The sequence below is a fragment of the Bufo gargarizans genome, chromosome 2 (assembly GCF_014858855.1).
Source record: "Bufo gargarizans isolate SCDJY-AF-19 chromosome 2, ASM1485885v1, whole genome shotgun sequence".
NCBI classification, from domain to species: Eukaryota; Metazoa; Chordata; class Amphibia; order Anura; family Bufonidae; genus Bufo; species Bufo gargarizans.
This window is the reverse complement of record NC_058081.1, coordinates 359,044,775-359,062,277: the sequence shown is the minus strand read 5'-3', so window position 1 is coordinate 359,062,277 and position 17,503 is coordinate 359,044,775. Positions and strand designations below refer to the sequence as shown.

General features: G+C 42.0%; 1 protein-coding gene across 1 annotated transcript in view; it reads right to left on the bottom strand.

Annotated features, from left to right (window-relative positions):
• LOC122925899 (glutamate receptor 4) overlaps window positions 1-17,503 on the bottom strand; it is a 162,982-nt gene that overhangs the window by 133,105 nt on the left and 12,374 nt on the right. The window lies entirely within an intron of this gene.

Below are 17,503 nucleotides of genomic sequence, written 5' to 3'. Positions count from 1 at the left end.
AAGGGGGGGCTATTACTGGCAAAGGGGGGGGCTATTACTGGCAAAGGGGGGCTATTACTGGCAAGGGGGGCTATTACTGGCAAAGGGGGGGCTATTACTGGCAAAGGGGGGCTATTACTGGCAAAGGGGGCTATTACTGGCAAAGGGGGCTCTTATTATTGGCAAAGGGGGGGGGCTCTTATTTCTGGCAAAGGGGGGTCTCTTATTACTGGCAAAGGGGGGGGGCTGTTATTACTGGCAAAGGGGGGCTGTTATTACTGGCAAAGGGGGGCTCTTATTACTGGGGCTGTTATTACTGGAGGCTCTTATTACTGGCTCAGAGGGGTTGTTATTACTGGCACAGAGGGGCTCTTATTACTGGGGGCTGTTATTACTGGCACAGAGGGGCTCTTATTACTGGGGGCTGTTATTACTGGCACAGGGGGGGCTGTTATTACTGGCACAGGGGGGGCTGTTATTACTGGGGGCTGCTATTACTGGCACAGGGGGGCTGCTATTACTGGCACAGGGGGCTATTTTTACTGGCACAGGGGGGGCTGTTATTACTGGGGGCTGCTATTACTGGCACAGGGGGGCTGCTATTACTGGCACAGGGGGACTATTATTACTGGCACATGATTGGGGGCACTATAGGGGCATCTACTGAGGCCACAAAGAAGGGGTATTTTATATGGGCTCTCTGTACAGTACAATTTTATACTGGGACACATTATGGTGGGTACTATGGGGAAGGGGGGAGAGGAGTACTATGGGGTCATCTACGGGGGGCACTAAGAAGGGGTATTTTATACTTGCAAATTATGGGGGACACTGAGGGCATCTACTGGAGCATTTTATACTGGTACATTATGGGGGGCACTAGGAGGAAGGAGGGTGTGGAGCACTATGGGGTCATTTACTAGGGGCACTATATAGGGGTATTTTATACTGGCACATTATGGGGGCACTATGGGGACATTAGCTCAACTGGGGGCATTACAAGGGGGTATTTTTTGCACTGTCACATTATAAGGAGAATTATTACTACTGGGGGGGGCATAATGGAGGGCTTTATTACTCCCCCATGGTATGACCCCCTAGTAGCGGCACCGGCCTCTCCCTGCTCTGCTCTCCCTCTGCCCCTTCTCCAAATACTTATTATGAAATCTTTCTCATTAGGATAAAACACATCAGCTCCGCTGAGCCCCCGGCCAAAGTGTGGAAGTGGCGTCCGAGATCCCCAAGGGCCAAGTGACTGTAAGTGTTCATGTGGAATATGTTTGTTATACACATATAGCCTACACTGTGTAGTCTGTTCTATAAGCACCATTGTTTTGTGGCGGCAGACAGAAAATAATCTGAAAGTGCCCCTCCCGAGACCAGGCTCTGGATCCGCCACTGTCAGAGACACAAAGTTCCAAAGAGAGAAGCACAGATTTTGACTCTTGACACTAGCTGTCCCAGGGATTTAAATTACAAGACTGGTTTATCACATAGTTATTGATCACAAATTTACATATATTCAACTTCTAATTTGTTAGACATGTGATATGTGTTCGGTGGTTGATAGTGTAAACTTGTCTCTAGCCTTTAAGGTTATGTACACCTTTGGAGACAATTTTTGTTTACGATTGAATTTTACTAATTTTTGGCTTAAAATCATATTTTCAATTGGCCTTTATTAAAAATATTGAACCGTTCTATCACAAAATGTTAACTTTTTTCTAACTGTGTGACTGTTACTTTCACTTTGTGCAGATCATCAAATAAACCTTATCTCTAAACTACTAAGAGGTCATAAACAATTATTTAAGCCGGATTCTTATCAGTAAGATAAGAACTGAACTATAATCAGTGTTTATAAGGTCAGAGAGCAGAGATAAGGAGCCCGTCAGCTCCTCAGATGACGGAAAAGACAGAAAATCCACAGGCTGCTACTAGCATATCTCAGCTATGTACATAAAAAAGGGATCCATATTTTAAATAAAGACCAATTGAAAAAAATGATTTTTAGCTCAAAATGAGTACAATACAATAATTTTAAAAAATTGCCCCCAAAGGTGTACATAGCCTTTAAATTACCCATTATAGGGTTGAATTGAATTTTGTTTACGTGTAGAGAACTGTGTTGGAATCTTAAAATGGGAACTTCCACTGTGTTTATTCAGGCTATGAGTAATAACCCATGCAGAGCCGTTCGAAATGCGTAAGCATCTTTTATGGTAGATCAGGTCATGATTTTAATGGATATAAATAAAGACTAAAGCTTTTATGGGAAGAATTTACTATTGAATGCGGGAATACTTTCCTTTCATCTGACTGACTCACTGCTGATGTGGCGTTCTCTCCTTACACTGTGGCTTCGTAGAGGGCCTCAACAGCACAAATGGATTTACCGATGAGCTGGTATTTTTATGATCATTTGTGACTTACCATAATTTGCTACAAATGTATCAAAAATGACATGTTGTTTGATAAATTTGGTGCATCTTTGACTGAGGTCCAACGACTGGGGCTCCTGGTAATCACTAGAAGAGGGGGCTGTGCTCCACGTTTGAATGCAGAGTGTGCAACTCCATTCAACTACCGTATATGGGACTGCCAGACATAGCCGAGCGAGTAGAAGTGCTCTGCACCTTACAACAGTTCCATACAGGTGATTGGAGCAGCAAACACACATGCCTGACTTCTGGTCCAATCACACTTTGAAGCACAGACACCCCATGATCGGCTATGGCCACCGCAGTCGGACTACTGCTGATCAAACACATCCTCTATTCTGTGGACAAGTTGTCTTTACGAGACAACCCCTACAAATAACACTTGTCAAGGGATTTTGCTACTTTTATGTCCCCCACCACCCAACTGGGGTGAGATTGTGCTATTGCTGCAACTTTTAAAGCGACCAATGTTTAATTCACAGTACGTTGCACATGTTGTGTGTGCAAAAATGGCATGCACCAAAATCTGTACCTTTTTAAAGCCAGGAAACTGGCATCAAGGCCCTGATAAATTCCTCCCTACATACTGAATCAGTCTCCTCTAGTTACTCCCCATATAGCATTCTGGTTGATTGTCTGATTTCTTTCTTAGCCATTACAAACTCCGTCCCGACATCTTGCTGGCCATCAATAAATTTTCTAAGTCAAAAGGAGGCATGGGAAGACAGTGGGAATGACTAAGTTATACACCCAAAGCGTGATGTTGCACTACTAAGTAAGACCAAGTGTAGATAATATTTAAAAGAAATCAGTCACCCTGATTTAGACCATTATTATTATTATTACAGTAATACATGAATATTTTCCTACTCCCCCCCCCCCATTTCCCCTGCTGTCAGCCCTTAGAGCTGCATTGAAATACATTGTCAGGATTGCTGCGCATGTGCACAATGAGTCCTCTCCATTATGTTAGCACAGCAATCCGAACTGTGTAGTTCAGTGCAGCTTTTAAGGCTAACAGTGGGGGAACGGGGGGAAGAAGGAAAATAAAAAATAGTGATCTGGACTCCTTATCTGCAGTACTATGCATGTATTACTGTAGACAGTAGTCCTAGATCGGGGTGACAGATTCCCTTTAATAGTCCTGTATACAAATATATAGGTGCCACTATTCAGGCCTGATAGGGAGTAGATATTTATTTGGGGGGTTTATTGTATCCATAAAAAAGTTTCTGTGGCAACACCGCACCTGACAACTAACAGGGAATAAGAAAACCTATTGGGGCAGATTTACTAATCCTGTAGATGGTGTAATCTTAGGCTGTCTAGAGCTACACCAAATTTATCACAGGGGGACAGGCTGGGTGATCAATGTGGTGTAGGAATAGATACTTTTCTCTGAATATTTGGGGCAGAACATTTTTCTAAACATAGATAGATGTTCCACTTTCTGGCATAATTTATGCCAAAATCTAGAAAATCTAGGTGTACTCAGACTAATAAATGTAGGCAGTAGTGCGACTTCAGGTTTTGGGACTATAATTTCATATATCAATCCGAGAAAAAATATGTTTCATATATGTAATAGACAGTTGGGGAACTTCAATTCATTCATTACAATGGGGGGTCATATTTCTGTAAAACTGATTGGGGAGGGGGGTTATTAAAGCTTCCATGCCAGTTTTCTGATGTAATAAAGCTGCAAATTTGTGCACAAGGCTTGTCTTGACTTTCAACCCCCTTAAAAAGGACCTGTCACCACGAAATACAATGCAATCTGCAGGCAGCATGTTATAAAGCGGGATATGTAGTTTTGTGGGAAAATATTCAATAAAACTTGTCATTTATACATTTAAATCTCTATTTCTGAGTTTATTGTTCACAAGGAAGGTGTTATCAGTAATTGATAGGCTGTCAATGACTGATAACACCTCCCCCTTTAAACAACTACCAGTGACAGGCATTTATTTCTATATACACACTTACATAGGGAATGCTATCAATCACTGATAACAACTCCCGATGTGCAACTCTCAGTGACTGACAGCTATCTCTGTATACACACACACAGAGGATGCTATCAATCACTGATAACTCCCCTGTGTACAGCTATCAGTGACTGACAGCTATCTCTGTATACACAATTACACAAAGAATGCCATACATCACTGATAATACCTTCCCATGTACAACTCTCAGTGACTGACAGCTATCTCTGTATACACACTTACACAGAGGATGCTATCAATCACTGATAACTTCCCTGTGTACAGCTATCAGTGACTGACAGCTATCTCTGTATACACAATTACACAAAGAATGCCATACATCACTGATAATACCTCCCCATGTACAACTCTCAGTGACTGACAGCTATCTCTGTATACACACTTACACAGGGAATGCTATCAACCACTGATAACACGTTTCTGTGTACAACGATCAGTGACTGACAGCCATCTCTGTATACACACTTACACAGAGAAAAATATTAATCACTGATAGCTGTAAATGGGGGAGGTGTTGTCAGTGATTGATAGCATCCTCTGTGTTAGTGTTTATACAGAGATAGCTGTCAGTCACTGATAGTTGTACACAGGGAGGTGATATTAGTTATTGATAGCATCCTCTGCATACACAATTACACAGAGAATGCTATACATCACTGATAATACCTCCCTATGTACAACTCTCATTGACTGATAGCTATCTCTGTATACACACTTACACAGGGAATGCTATCAATCACTGATAACACCTCCCTGTGTACAACTATCAGTGACTGACAGACATCTCTGTATACACACTTACACAGGGAATGCTATCATCACTGATAACACCTCCCCCATATACAACTATCAGGGATCGGATAGGATATACAGGTATGGGCCGGATATCAACAGTGATCCAAACGTGTATCTCACTGCTGGAGCGTGTGTACAGGCAACTATGTGTTCGAAATGCGTCAACTGTTCCCGGGGTGGAGGTTCTGTCTCTGTGAGTTATTTTGCTACGATATCAAATAAAGCGCATTGAAGATTTTAAAGTGCTGGATTTTCTTCTCTTGATTCATATGAAGGATTTACCTAGGTTCCAATCCGTGCACTCAACCACTGTTGTGAAGGTGAGCTGGAGTTTTCTTACTATCTATATACAGGCAACTATGCTAATGGATGATTAACAATAATAGGAAAAGTATTCTATATTGCATCGAGAATGCGAGGGCCCTTGTCACTGATTACTGAATTCTGTGTTCCTGCACTGAGTGTCTTGTTCCTACTGCTTTTAGTCTACTATGGACCAGAAGTGCAATGTTCCATACATTATCATGTGCAGCACTGCAGCCATTTACTGGTCACAGTGGTCATGTGTCCCCAAGAGAAGCCAAGTGGATCTCAGCTGTTTACCTCCCCCTCTTGCTAATTGCTTTTTTATTTGAAATATGCTTGAAGACAGTCCAGGACAGGATGGACCAGCTCTGCTGAAGTATCAGATTACACATGTCAATACAAGTATAAGGAGAGGAAAGGGGAGGAGTGAGCAGGAGCAGGATTGAGACAGAAGAGACAGACACAATCAAAGAAACTGCTGTAGCTGAATAGGAGGTTTGTACAGTATGTCAGCACAAGGTTATTCACAACCATATAGGTCAGTACTTCTCTGTAATGTCGTCCATGATCCTGAGGCTGCTTCTGATTGAGTAAAAGAAGGTTAGGAAGAAGATTCTCCTCTACTTTCTGTGTGCAGTGGATAGGAGCTAGTTTTACTCACCAGCTCTGGGACAACTATAAACTTGACTTTTAGCATGCACAGAATAAAATTGCTAAATAATGCCAGATACAAGTCATATAGTGGCCAGAAATAGTGTTACTATTAATGCACAGTTGGTTTAAAGGGTAGTTACGCTTTAAGTCAGAATGCTCTAACAAAGTATTTAAGAAAGAAACACTGGTCCTCAAGCCACTGCTTGTGGTGACATGCCACTGTCCTTAGAAGTCAGAGAATTTTAAATAACTCGGACAATCCCTTTAAACCAAACAACCCCTTTAAGTTTTATTTTACTGCTAAAACAAAATATTTGTGTTAATCATACGCTGCTTCAGAATGCTAATCAAAATCCCTCACAGCAGAGGTTTCCTATTTTATGCTCTGTTCTGCATGCTGTGATGGCTGATTAACTAATGCAGACGGCATGCTTGCTTGGCTGCATCTACTTCTAAGTAGAAAGAAATGCAGAGACCAAAGAATAAAATAATCTGAGAGATATAAATGAGCAAATAGCAATTTTATTTCTCTTAAAGGGGCACTGAAACTGTAATGTGCAGGGTGAGGGGCTGAAAGAAAAATATATCTGTTCGCCTTTCTGCTTCTGGAACAATCAATCCTGAATTACTCTGGCAAAGAAAACACAGCTCCTTAATAGGGAAGCAACAAAAACTTGGATTCACATGTATCAAAACCCATTTTTTGCAAAGTCTTCGACTAGTTAAGCTTTAACTTTAAAGATTTGCTCACACCTGTGTTGGAGGCGACTTTAAAGGGAACCTGTCACCTCCAAAAGTGATATAAGACTGCCAGCATTACCTTATAGCAGCTCCAGTCTGTTACTGTTCATGTGTGTGAGCCAGAAATTCAATATTCCATACTTGAGAAAAACGCTTTTTTAATCTCCATGAGCGCTCTGTTTCCTGTGAGCTTGACGTCAAGCATTGCCGGCCTCTTTACCTGTCCCCTCTTGACTGTGATTTACATATTTTCTATTCCTTGGGATCGCGCAAGTCTGTCGCCTGCGCGATGCGCCCCTTGTGACTGCACGATCCCGTCTCGGGCTCCCGCAGTCAGCCGTGCATAATTTTCTCACTGCGCATGCGCCAGGTAGATTCGTTGTGCGCACGCGCCATCAAGAATAAGAGCGCGCGCTCGCGCCGGCGAGGTATATTCACAGCGCAAGCATGATCACATGCTGCAGAAGCAGGAGAACTCAAGCCAGTGATCACACTCACGCTGTGAATATACCTCGCAGGCGCGAATGCGCACACTGATTTCTAGTCGGTGCATGCGCAGTGAGAAAATTATTCCAGGCTGACTGCGGGAGCCTGAGACGGTATTGTGCAGTCACAAGGGGCGCACCGCGCAGGCGCCTGACTTGCGCGATCCCAAGGAATAGAAAATATGCAAATCACAGTCAAGAGGGGACAGGTAAGAGGCCGGCAATGCTTGATTTGAAGCAAGGAAGCCGCTGCCCCCCTGACTTCAAGATCACAGGAAACAGAGCGCTCAGGGAGATTAAAAAAGCGTTTTTCTCAAGTATGGATTATCGAATTTCTGGCTCACACACATGATCAATAACAGACTGGGGGCTGCTATAAGGTAATGCTGGCAGTCTTATATCACTTTTGGAGGTGATAGGTTCCCTTTAAAGAAAGTGAAAAACTTGGCTGAATCTGAAGGACTTGATTATAAGTCCATGGGGGTCTGTTGGGTGCCATGTGTGTCCCTGCACAGCACTGTGGCTTCTGTCAGAAAGTCTAAAACAACAGTCTACAAAAAGCCTAATTAAAGGGCATCTATCAGCAGTTTTGCACCTATGAAACTGGCTGACCTGTTACATGTGCGCTTGACATCTGAAGGCATCCGTGTTGGTCCCATGTTCATATGTGCTGGCATTGCTGAGAAAAATGTATTTTTAACATGTGCAAATGATCCTCAAGGTGCAACGGAGGCATTACCATTTCACCTAGAGGCTCTGCTCTCTCTGTACGTTGATTGACAGGGCCAGGCAGTGAAAGTGTCATCATGTCTAGCCCTGACTCACAGTGCAGAGCGCGCAGCAGTTGCAAAGAGAGCAGAGCCTCCAGACAACTTCTCCATTGCTCCTAGAGGTTTATTTGCATATACTAAAACATGATTTTTCTAAGCAATGCGGGCACATATGAACATGGGACCAACACAGATGCCTTCAGCTCATAGGTACAAATCGGTTGATAGATGCCCTTTAAATGGCCCACTTGACAATCTCATTGATTGGCTGTTTGAAAGGTCCACAGCACCATAGTTGTAGTACCCAGCACAGCTATTACTAAAAGTAGCGATTGGCTGAGCAATGTAGCAATTTCAATCAGCTGATCGGCATTGATGGTATCAAGAGTAAGACCCATCTGAAATTGCTGGTCTATTCTAAAAAGATAGATAACACCCTTACTCACAAGAGTAGGACTTAGAGCTCATGCACACGAATGCAAATAGTGGTCTTCAATGCACGGGCACTGGTAGCGTGGCCGCTGTTTCAGGATGTGGACCCATTTACTTGAATGGGTCCACGATTTGCAATATTCAATCCGCATCGCAAAAAAAAAAACATGTTCTATTTTTTGCGGTGCGGAGGCACGTACTGAAATCCCATGGAAGCGCTCCGTAGTGCTTGTGCTCTGTGCCTCCGCTCCGTATCTTGTGGATTGCGGACCCATTCAAGTGAATCCGTAATACAGAGCACACACGGTCAGTGTTTGTGGGCCACAATACAGGCACGGGCCACACATGTTCATGGGCATGAGCCCTTAGACAAAGGGTGGAGCTTAGTGTTTCTGATTTCCTACTGAAGACAGAACAGTGTGGGAGGGCTCATTCTGCAGCCAGCTGCCTCACAGACAGACCCAGCAAGAGAAGACAGAAGGGATACGGAAAAATGGCTGATTCTGTGGGACCTTAATAGAATTCTGTATCTTTTTCTCAGTTTTAATTGCAATATGAGACAGAATGAAATGGGGGGAGGGGATAAAGGAAAGAATTTCTGGTATTTAATTTTTTGTGTGTATTTTCTACAGTTACAGTTCCTTTAAAAAAAAATAATATAATAATGCTATTGAGCTTTCCCGTGAAGGCCTACAGCTCCTATGATCATGTTTAGTTTCAGGACTGGGGTTCCTTGGGCCCACCAGAAAAAAATATTCTTAGGGCCCAACCCCTAGATCATCAATAAAATCTAATCTAATCTAACCTTAGTGGCAAGTGATTAGCTCCAAATGGGATTTTTATCCTGTATTTGTGAGCCTCACAATGGCTTCAGCGACTGGGCCCACCGGAGGATCCTCTGGTACGCTGGTGGACCAGTCTGACCCTGATCATGTTTCACAGTTAACATAGTTACAATTACACAATAAATATAAATTATGATATTCTTTTATAAGGGGGGTATAGTGACACCCTTCTAATTTTACCATCATGTTCCCAAGTCATTGTGGCTTTTTGGCCCCAGTCTCTACGGCATCATTTCTCATCAGTGACCCTTAGCTTTTTCTTTACCCATTCATCTTTATATCTTGGTAGGACTGCAGGTAATTTACTCAGTGTGTCAGATGTTTATGTTACCAAGTCCACAGTACTAAATCAAAGTCAAGTGTGGCAATTATGACGTCCTAGGAGGCTCACAAAGCCGTAACAAGCGCACTGTGCACTAGGAGATATTTCCTTAAAATGAAACTAAAGTGCTTACCACCTATAAAAATGTCACCAACGTTCCGCTTCCCTCTAACATCTCTGATAGATTAGCTGCCAAAGTTTTTAATATTGGTTAATGTCGTGAGGGCTCCTTGAGGCAGATACCTCAACAAGGTTTCTTAGATATCAAACAATCTTTCACATGTAAGGAGCAACAGTCAGACGGACCACTTTTTAAAAAGTGGAAAGTAGAAATGTTTTCTTTCTCTGCCGATCTTTCAGACATCATACACATGGCTGCACTTACAGCTCTCTCTGTGTTTCGGGAAACCTTATGTATGCCATCAATTGGAGGCAAGTCTTTTTGTTTATCTCAGATTCACTGATGCAAATTTGTGTCAGGTTCCATCAGATGCCAGAAAACCAAGATGTTCTTCTGACATAAGCATTGCTTCTAAGGGAGAATTCTTCCATAATACAGTTCTGTATGGAGACAGCATTAAATGGCAGCACATGTAGCATAGAACTCTGGGGGGCTCCATAGTCAGCCATATAGGTTTCTGCCTTATGCATGAGGCCATAAGTGTTGAATATAATGTTGACTCATGGTTGCCATAAAACTGAATGAAGGTACAATTATTGAGTTATCTGAGCTTGCACCTTCAGTTAAAAATGAAGAAAATGGATATAAAGTATCTATGTCAAGCTACAAATGATGACACATTTATTACCTCTTAAAGAGTTATTTTCTCAATCATCTAGTTTCGAGAAGGACCTCCCTATTAAGCTTCTTTTTAAGGAACGCTGAACATAAAAAATACACAAATCTTATTTTTTTTTTAAGTTCAAAACTTCCTCTTTTCATCTCCTCCTTTTTGTTTTCCTATCTTGACTCCTTTTGCAATTAAAACAGAGAAGTATATAAAGCAACCTCTGGTGTCCTTGGAGCTCCTGTCTCTGGTTGTATGTCTTCCTCCTCTGCCCCATCTACAGTAAAATAAAAATAAAACTATATATATATATATATATATATATATTAAAAGTGGTTTTTCCAGGATTTTTATATTGATGGCTTATCCTCAGGATACACCATCAATACCTGATCGGCAGGAGTCCGATAGCCCACACCCTTCACAAAAATGGGAGCAGCACTGCATTAACCAGCTCCGTCAACTTCACACGATGGACAAAGATGTAGTTCTGGCACCGACTTCCGATGCTGAAACTACTGCAGAACAGCTATCTGCGGGGTGTTGATTCTCCACCAATCACATATTGATGGCCTATCCTGAAGATAGGCCATCAATATAAAACTATAGAAAGCCCCCTTTAACTACCATCTTTTTGTTAAGCCCCACCTCTTCTCTTCAACCTTAGGGACTACCTGGGGTTGTCGAGTGAGGCTTCGTTCACATCACCGTTCAGCCTTTCCGTTTTTCTGCTCCATTTAGGGGCAGGAGAACGGAAAGTACGGATTAGCACATAACTGACACCAAACTGAGTCAAACGGAGCCTGAGGACCCCATAGACTATAATGGGGTCCGTTATGTTTCCTCTCAGAAGATGATTTTTAAGCGGAGACAAAAGTTGTGCATGCAGGACTTTTGTCTCCGCTTAAAAATCATCTTCTGAGCGGAAACATAACGGACCCCATTATAGTCTATGGGGTCCTCAGGCTCCGTTTGACTCAGTTGGGCGTCAGTTATGTGCCTTTTCCGTCCTTTCCGTTCTCCTGCCCCTAAACGGAGCAGGAGAACAGAAAGGCTGAACGATGATGTGAACGTAGCCTAAATCATAAATGCAGTCTCTCTGTAGCAATGAAATCTCCAACTACCTTACGCGACTGCTGATGCCAGTTATTGGCTGCAGTAGTTGGGTATATCACTGCTGCAGCTATAGAAGAATAGATCTCTGAGATGCACGGAGAGTCATCTGTGGGTGATTAAGTAGGTACAGTAACTACGTATTTTTATTTTTTATATTATAACACTCATGGCCTTCCAGACAAGTTTCTGGGGTCCTGGAAAACCGCTTTAACTCACAGGGTTATCCTACTGTACAAGCAAAATTTTAAACTACCAATTCAGCTCGGTGATAGTGTCTTCTAGTATTACAGAGACTACTTCATGAAGAATTGGATGCCCTATTGTCAGTAGTGATGAGTGAAGTTCTCAAAAATGAGATTGTGCTACTTTGCCATATTTCAGCAAAGAAATTAGCTTAGTGACTCATTACTTCGTCACAACGCACATTTATTTGTGCGATTGCGTTATCCCCCCTGTCATTGAACCCATCAGATGTCGTGTTCATTGCTAATTGCGGCATCTGACATGACCATTGAAGGCTATCAGGTGTTAATCTGTTAAAAAATAATAATAAAAAATTCTCACCTTTGCCCATTTGATTGCGAAGAGTCCGCCATGACCATCTTGATTGAAGATCCAGCTCGAAATCTCGAATGGTGCTTGATGTCGTCAGCACACTGGCCGACATGGTGACCTCATACGTCACCGCGCACAAGATTTCGGATGGGAACTTCAATCAAGATGGCCGGGGTGGACTCTTTGCGTGCAAATGGATTAGGTGAGTATAAAAAAATGTTACCGCCATTTTAAGGAAAATTGATTAGTTACCACGAAGCACGAGGAAATTCGGCTTCATGGCAAACACAATTTTCCCTGAAGTTCGGATCGAAGTCTAACTTCGATTCGCTCAACACTAGCTGTCAGCTTCAGATGTTATACAGATTTCACATTTTATACAGTGAGTAGAATCGTTGATCACTGCCACTAGATGGAGATCACTTGCTGCACAAATCATCTTATATTGAAAAGGACACTGAGCATAAAAATTATAAAAACGGTATGATAACAAAATGTAGTCTTTCATTCCATGCTTTTACAGTGACATCAGCAGAGCTTTAGAGGCAATGACACAAATAAGACACGGAGAGTCTTATAAATTTTGCACAAAACAGAGATTGAGATTTCTACCCATTGGAGGATTTCGAACCATTTGCATGTTTTTACGTAATAAAAAAAATAAAAAATCAATGCTTTCCTCTAATCTTAAGCAACCTTTAGGGAAAGATCTATCTGAGCCTCCCAGGCACTTAACATCCTCTGAAGACTGTTAGAAGAGAAAGATTAAAAGAAAATGAAAGGATTTTATTTGATTTATATCAATATATGGTATTTATTTTTTTCAATAAAAAAAAAAACAAGATACCTTAATATAAAATGCTAAAAAACAAAAAGGCATACCTTGTGGTCACTCTTAAACGGACAAGCATCTTAAAGGAGAATACCAGACTTAATGTATTATCTATATTTTTCTGCAGGCCCCTATAAGTAGTCTCCTGGAGGTCCATCCCCCCAGGACCGCTGCTGTTCATGAGACCATCCCCGCCGGCGCCTACACTCGCTGTATTCTCCAGGTGAAACAGCCTGTGAATGCGCTGGAGAGGGTGAGTATCTTGCCAATGATGGGGGGGTTCTGGGACCGATGTCATGAAGGCTTTTTTACTGGATGAAAGCAGCTGCAATCACTGTAGTTAACCCCAACTCTTACTCCTTTCGAAATCACTCATCGGTTTCATTCCATCGGTAAGGACACTGGACTTTGTATACCACAGATGACTGCTCATATACATACCTTGAAGCATTTGGGATCCAAGGGTCATGTTATTGAATAGTAATACTGCACAGGCAACATTCTCATTGACATTGAGATATCAAAGCGGAAAGTAGGGTGGTAGTCCTCAACTTGTGCCCCTCCACCTGTCGAAAAACTACAATTCCCTGTTGGGCCTGACAAATGCCTGCTGGGAGTTGTAAATTTGCAAAGGCCGAAGAGCCACAAGTTTGGAGACCACTGAAGTAGGACATGATCTACATGTTGAGGGTCCAAATTTTTAATAACAAAAGAAAACAAAAAACCTTGGATGATTGTGAATTACTGTATATGAGATCTGTGTCAAGACTTTCTCTTACAATTATTTTTTTAACGACATTACCTTCTCATAATATTAATGTTCACCTATTTCATATGTAACCAGGGCTTCAGAGGACTTCTTGGTATAAGAACTTAACCTGGGAATTTATGCAATTATTAACAATGATCCTTTCTTCCGATTATGAATAGGTAAAGTATCGGTAAATTTCCACTTTCTACTACAAAGCCATCACTTATGGGATTTTGACTTAATCTAAGGGTTTGATCAGATAATGGCAGGATAATCTGTTACAGTAACTTTAAACTCTTGCTAGATGGATATAACAGTAGCTCAATTTTAGTAACTAAGCCTGTTTTACGCCACTTGAGTGATGATGTGCCGCAAATTAGAGTAGTTACTTTGCAGGGAGGCATTTAGTTGATGGACGTACATGAGATCTTCTATCACTTGAATGTGGATAAGAAGTCCTGACCACATGATGTCATCCTAGAACAGGACTTTTGAAAGCACATTAGCAAGGTACATATGCGTCTACCCTTAAATATCTGTAAATTTTATTAAAGACTCCAATTCCTCATGGTACAAATTCAATATATGATCTCAAGAAGTTAGCAAAGCCCTTAACTGGCTGCAGGTCACATCATAACCATTGGATGGTCACTGGCTGCAGACACATATAGAATATATAACTCCCCACGAGCATTACAAAATCATGTTTTTGTTTTTTTCAAAGCTGACCATCTCATTCCACTTATCTTGAGATTTGCCCAGCCAACAGAGAAGCTAAGGAAGGACACATCTGTAAGTTAAAGGGGTTGCCCCACCATAAGAATGTATTACTTATCACCTATGCACAGGAATAGTCAATAAATATCTGATAGGTGGTGGGACTCCCCACCGATCACGAGAACAGGTTGCCCGAGTCCCCACATAACTGGACCGATGGTTGCACATACGTGTGATTCAGTTCTATGGACATGCTGAAAGGAAACTGAGTACAGAGCTTGGCTATCTCAGGCAGTTCCAAATGAGATGAATGGAGCAGCAACACACATGCTTGATTGGCTCTCTAGAACCCTCTACTCATGATTGTTGTGGGTTCCAGTGCTCAGACCCAGTGGATAGGAGACAAGTTGTGTTGGTGGGACAACCCCTTTAATTTAAAAGTAGTATAAAATAGGGTTATAAAAATAATGGTAAAGAGTTTAAAAAAAACATTTAGATCAGGAAATATCTTTATGGAACATAGAATGCAACGTTCATTCAGGCATGACTAATGGTCTTAAAGGACATTCAGCATCAATGCAGGACATTTTTATGGTTGGGACGTGGCCACCATAAGACCAAGAACCACCTGGCCATACAAGCTTCAGCACCATCATGTTAACTAATTATAGATGAATTATTTATTCAGTATTCATTGCTAATGTCCATGTCCCAACGTCAGCTGTGTGGCCATACCGTAAGTTACCATGAACACACAATTATCACAATATTTCAAACGGCAAATCTTATTGCCCAAAATAATTTCCAAGACCATCTATTTTCACTCATCAGCTACTGAAGATCACCCATGTAGCTTAGGCCAAAAGGTCCAAAGATGTTCCCACTCACTATTCACACTAGGAAACACATTACCATTGAAGAGAGGGAGAGGATCACGGCGAGCTGTGGCTATAGAAATGAGTAGTCTATATGCGATTGATCTTGGCATGTTCATTGTGATTTGTACAGACGGAGACAAATTAGGTAATTTACCAGAGTACTTGCTTTTATCTGCTCCTGTGTCATCCAAAGTATGTAGCTGAGATCAGTCATTTAAATATAGTAAGTAATTCAGATTCTGAAGGTCACGCCACTTCCTCGAAGTACAACACTGCATTATCATCTCCATGAAATAGAATTTTTTCTAGTATAGCCGAACTGTGTGGTATTTATGAAGTTATGTAATTTAAGGTGTACCTAAACTTTCACCTACATTTTATTAAAACCTATTGTAAATGTAATAAAACAAAATTTGTAATATACTTCAATTTTTTTTTACCTTTTCCTAGCGTACCTCCCTACTATATAAAAAATTACTTTTATTGTTATGCATTAAAAACATACAAAAACACCACAATAATGAAAAAAATGATAACATAAATAGGAATAGCACGTGGGACACTGTAGGGATGTGGACATATTTGGATCCCCACCATCTCAATCATCATCTCTACTAGACCATGAGTAAGAAGGACCAGATACCTATCAGATGAAATATTTATCTTATCTTTATCTTTTTTTTTTCATTATTGGGGTGTTTTGGTATGTTTTTAATGCATACCACAACGGTACAAGCTAATAGCAAGGCGGAGTGAGCACAAGGCTGGAGCTCGCATAGCACATCTCTCCTCCTGCCTGTGCCGATCTCCCTAAAGACTGATATAGCCCGTCTATGCCAGGCATTAACAGAGAAGTGCTGCTCCATCAAGCGATGCTCCAGCCTATATGGTGCTCAGTGCAGGCCTTGGGAAATCCATACATCATAGGGTGACCATACGCCTGGCTTTGAGCCGGGCAGTACGGTTTTCTGGATCCTGGTCCTCCATCAAGTGCAATGACAAACTGTGCAGAGACAGCATTATTACATGTAGAACATAATCGCAGGCAGTGGGCACACAGAAAAGGAGCTGCTAACTACTCCACCCACTCACCTACGCTCCTCTCTCATACAGGCTGCAGCCCAAGGAGATAAAGTCCCAGAAGGCCCTGCATCAGGTCAACCTAACCGTCACCTTTACCGTTAGAGGGAGGGGGGCGTGAATTAGTGGGTTTGGGGGCATGGTTTAGTGGGGAAAGGCATGGCCCTAGAAAGTCCTCCTATTTTGGGGTTATGCAAGTGGTCACCTTAGTACACCAGTGTATGAGTGTACGGATTGCAAAGCTCAACAGATGCCAATTTCACTGTGAAAAGTAAAATTAAAATAATAAAGTATATTAGAATTTTTTTTTAATCACATTTACTATAAGTTTTAATAAAGAGTAGGCGATGGGTTAGGTACACTTTAATAAATGCCTCTCATACTGCACATGAAAAGGGTTCTCCAGGCTTTGAAATACATGGGTGCCTCACTTGTCCCCAGGTTGTATAGGGTACTGCAGGTCAACTGCATTCATTTCATTAGGGCTGAACTACAATTAGGGTTAGAGTTAATCCCTTGTACAAGGGATCTCTGGCCTTAAGGAGATGGTGGTGTATCACGCTCCTCCAAAGTGAGTGTCATTGCCGGTTTATTAGAACAATGGCTTTCTAGGGCGGAACACTCCCTTTGTCAGGTCTGACAACCTAAAGATACGGAAGGTGTGGCACTGTTTTTGGTAGAAAGCAACCATGCTGTTTTCTTATCCTGGAAACCCCTAAGAGCCAGTTCACATGACTGGCATTACGCAGAATTTTGTTGTGGACAGCCGCAATTAAATTCCACTGAAAACCTTCTGGTAGCCGCGTCCTTTCTGCCTTAAAACTGCAGCCACGCCAAGAACGGACAGCGGACTGAGGCAATAAGCAACCGCTCTGCGATCCTCATCGCTGGCTTCCATTCAGATGTATAGGAGGCAGAAAGGATGTCACGCTGGCCAGTTTTCGTCGCAGCTGTGGGCACCAAATTTCTGCAGGAAAACCTGCCATGTGAACATGTCCTAGGGCTGT